This window comes from Camellia sinensis, chromosome 15, assembly GCF_055761805.1.
Source record: "Camellia sinensis isolate YWXY chromosome 15, ASM5576180v1, whole genome shotgun sequence".
NCBI classification, from domain to species: domain Eukaryota; kingdom Viridiplantae; phylum Streptophyta; class Magnoliopsida; order Ericales; family Theaceae; genus Camellia; species Camellia sinensis.
The window spans coordinates 124,699,466-124,703,695 of NC_138975.1; the positions used below are offsets into that span (position 1 = coordinate 124,699,466).

General features: G+C 39.7%; 1 pseudogene; it reads left to right on the forward strand.

Annotated features, from left to right (window-relative positions):
• The first annotated feature begins 2,470 nt into the window (after positions 1-2,470).
• Positions 2,471-2,905, forward strand: LOC145813263 (secreted RxLR effector protein 161 pseudogene; annotated as a pseudogene).
• The last annotated feature ends 1,325 nt before the right edge of the window (positions 2,906-4,230 follow it).

The window sequence follows — 4,230 nt, forward strand, 5'->3', positions numbered from 1 at the left end:
TAGCCTTCACAATTTCATTACTTGGCCATTCTGATGAATGGATTCTAGATTCCGGATGTTCCTACTACATGTGTCCTAACAAGTAGTAGTTCTCGAGCTTACGAGAGTTCGATGGAGGAGTTGTATTGATGGGCAACGACCAAGCTTGCCAGACAAAGGGGATTAGAACAATTCGACTGAGAATGCATGATAGAACAATCAGAATTCTCGAAGATGTTCGGTATGTACCAGATTTGATGAAGAATCTTATCTCAGTGGAAGTTTTAGACTCCAAAGGTTATAGAATAACTATAGAATGTGGAGTCCTCAGAGTTGTTAGAGGAGCCTTTGTTGCAATAAAGGGTATTCGGAAGGGAAATTTATATTTCCTAGATGGCTCTACAGTCACAGAGAGAGTAGTTGTCTCTACCAGCTCAGAAGATGATGCATCAGACACTTCTAGACTTTGGCGCATGTGCCTAGGGTATGTTGGTGAGAAGGCTTTACAAGGGTTAGTAAATCAAGGCCTGTTGAAATACGCCAAAACAAGGAAGCTTGAGTTCTGCGAGCATTGTGTACTGGGCAAGCAAACAAGAATTAAGTTTGGTACTGCCATTCATCGTACCAAAGGAATTCTAGACTTCGTTCACACAGATGTTTGGGGACCTTCCAAGAATGCTTCTTTAGGAGGTAAACACTACTTTGTGTTGTACATTAATGATTTCTCAAGAAAAGTATGGGTTTACACAATGAAACATAAAGATGAAGTATTAGACATCTTTCTTACGTAGAAGAAAATGGTTGAGACCCAGACAGGCAAGAAGATCAAGAAGCTTAGATCAGACAATGGCAGCGAATACACATCAGATCCTTTCTTTGAGGTTTGCCAGAACGAAGGGATAGTGAGACATTTCACAGTAAATGGAACGCCACAGCAAAATGGAGTTGCAGAAAGCATGAACCGCACTTTGGTGGAGAAAGTCCGGTGTATGTTGTCACATTTAGTATTGAGCAAGGCAGTTTGGGGCGAGGCATTGAACTATGCTCTTTATCTTGTCAACCGACTACCTGCTGCAGCACTAGATGGCAAGACTTCCACGGAGGTATGGTCAGGAGCGCCAGCTACTAATTATGATCAACTACGTATCTTTTGATATCCAGCCTATTTTCATGTTACAGAATCTAAGTTAGATTCTAGAGCCAAGAAAACTGTCTTCTTAGGCTTTAGTGACAGTGTCAAGGGATACAGACTTTGGTGCCCTGAATCAAAGAAAGATGTCACTAGAAAAGACGTTACCTTTGATGAGTCTACAATGCTGAAGCAGCCAAATCCTCAAGAGAATGAGGAAGCATTGAAAAAGTCAATGCAAGTGAAGTTTAAGACTCCAACAAAGACTATTCAGCCAGTCAACCATCCTGAAGAAATCTCAGTTAATGTCTCTAAAAAAGATTCTGAAGAGAGTTCAGATGAGAATGAAGATCAAGAGGCCCCACAACAATCATAACCCATTACAATCAGAAAAAGAAAAAGGGTTACTAAGCAATTTGGTTGAATGATCGATATGGTAGCCTATGCACTTCTAATCATTGAAGACAATGTTCCTTGCACTTTCAAAGAAAACGTGCAGAATGCAGAAAGTGTCAAATAGAATGAGGCTATGGATGAAGAGATCGGGTCACTTCACAAGAACCAGACTTGGGAGTTGGTGTAACTTCCAAAAGGCAAGAAAGCAATTGGGTGTAAGTGGGTTTACACCAAGAAAGAAGGCATCCTAGGCAGAGATAACATCAGATTCAAAACTAGAACAATAGCTAAAGGCTATGCCCAGAAGGAAGGAATAGACTACAATGAGGTATTCTACTTGTTGTGAAGCACACGTCTATTCATATCTTGCTAGCTTTGGTTGCACAGTTTGATCTCGAGCTCGCTTAACTCGATGTCAAAACTGCCTTCTTATATGGAGATCTTGAAGAGGAGATATACATGTCCCAGCCAGATGGTTTCAAAGTTGCTGGAAAAGACGATTGGGATTGCAAATTAAAGAAATCGCTATACAAGTTGAAGCGGTCTCCGAGACAGTGATACAAGTGATTTGATCAGTTCATGACGGAAAAGAAATACATAAGAAGCCAATATGATCATCGTGTATATTTCCGTAAACTTTTCGATGGTTCCTTTATCTATTTGCTCTTATATGTAGATAATATGCTGATTGCATCTAAAAGCAAGATGGAGATTGATAAACTCAAGGCATAATTGGCAGGAGAGTTTGAAATGAAGGATCTTGGCGAAGCAAAGAAAATTCTTGGCATGGAAATCAAAAGAGATAGAAAGAAGGTCACAGTTTATCTGACACAAACCTAGTATCTGAAAAAGGTGTTAGACAGATTTGGCATAAATGAAAAAACAAAAGCTGTGAGTACACCATTGGCCCCTCATTTCAAGCTTAGTGCTTCGATTTCTCTATGCACAAAAGAAGAACGAAAGCATATGGCACAGGTTCCATATGCAAATGTAGTTGGTGCATTAATGTATGCTATGGTTTGTTCAAGGCCTAACATCTCACATGCTGTGAGTATGGTAAGCAAGTATATGCATGATCCATGGAAAGGTCACTGGCATGTGAAATGGATCTTAAGGTACATACATGGCACGGTTAATTTGGGATTGAAGTTCAAGAGAGATAGCCGACTCGAACAGAATTTGGTTAGATATGTGGACTCAGATTATGCTGGTGACTTGGACAAACGCCGGCCAACAACAAGGTATTTATTTACGCTTGCTAAAGGGTCGATGAGTTGGAGGTCAACGCTTCAGTCAACGGTTGCTTTGTCTACTACAGAGGCAGAGTACATGGCAGTGACAGAAGCCTATAAGGAAGCTATTTCGCTACATGGGTTGATTGAGAACTTGGGTATTGTTTAGAAGCACGTTGAGGTGTATTGCGATAGTCAGAGTGCCATTTGTTTGGCAAAGAACCAGGTTCATCATTTCCGCACCAAGCACATTGATGTATGTTTCCATTTCGTCCGAGAAATTGTGAATGAAAGGGATATTCTGCTTCAAAAGATTAGCACTACAGATAATCCGGCCAATATGCTCACAAAAGTGGTTTTTGGGATCAAGTTCCAACACTATTTGGACATGGTCAACATCTCTCGGAACTGAGCACCTTCGGGTGCATGGCAGTGTTGATCGATCACTATGTTGGATGGAGAATCCTCGCCAAGGTGGAGATTTGTTGAAGATTGGCTCAGATTTCTTTGTCCACGATAGCTGTTGTTTGAAGAAAAAATGAAGAAGCTAGACATAGTAGGGTGGCTAATCTTGTTGGTGGTTGACTGTTGATGGTTGCCATGAATGTTGTCGGTGGCTTGTTGAAGACTTTGACCCTCACATTGCATCTATAAATGATTAGTGAATGGGAGGGGTTCTGTGTGATGAGTTGAAGAGAGAATACAGAGCAGAGAGAGAGAGAGAGAATTATAGAGTGTATAATTCTTTATTCCAAATTTAGTGAATTTCGTTACCCGTGGACGTAGGCGATTTGCCAAACCACGTAATTCTTTGTATGTTCTTGCTTATGTGCTTGTGTGTGATTGTTTTCTGCTTCCTAAGCACAACATTTGTGAAATAGGTTGGTGTATCTTTCTGCGTTGGTGAACAAACTAACCTTTTTGATTTATGCTCACCAAGTGTATGTAAAAATGTCAAAGGCTTTTATGTCTTCCTTGGCAGAGATCAGTTATTTGATAATAACTGTCATGCAAAAATAACACTTTCTATTGGTTAATTTTAATTTTTGTTATTTATTTATTTTTTTAAAAACCATAATAGTATTGTTCTAAGTTGTGATTACTGCTCATATTCTGTGTAGTTCATGTAGAAAGTTTAGTTTGACAACCTAAGGTAAACTTTACGGGCCAGAGGCAAAGAAACAGAGTCAAAACTTGAACACCTTGAGCCTGCAAGAAGAAAAAGACCCTTTTTATGAAGTTGATAAATTGTGATCTAGCCAAGCTTGCTGGGTTAGTATATTCTCTGCAAATTTTATATTTATAGTTCAAATATACACTACAAGAAAAAACACCTTTGGCGACTAAATTTTTAGTCGCCAAAGGTCCTATTTTAGTCGCCAAATGTCAAAATTTCACTTTTCCCGACTAAAAAGTTTAGTCACCCGTGTTGTCGCCAATAAATGGTCGCGAATGCCTTTGGCGACTAAAACACTGTTAGTCGCCTAGTTCATT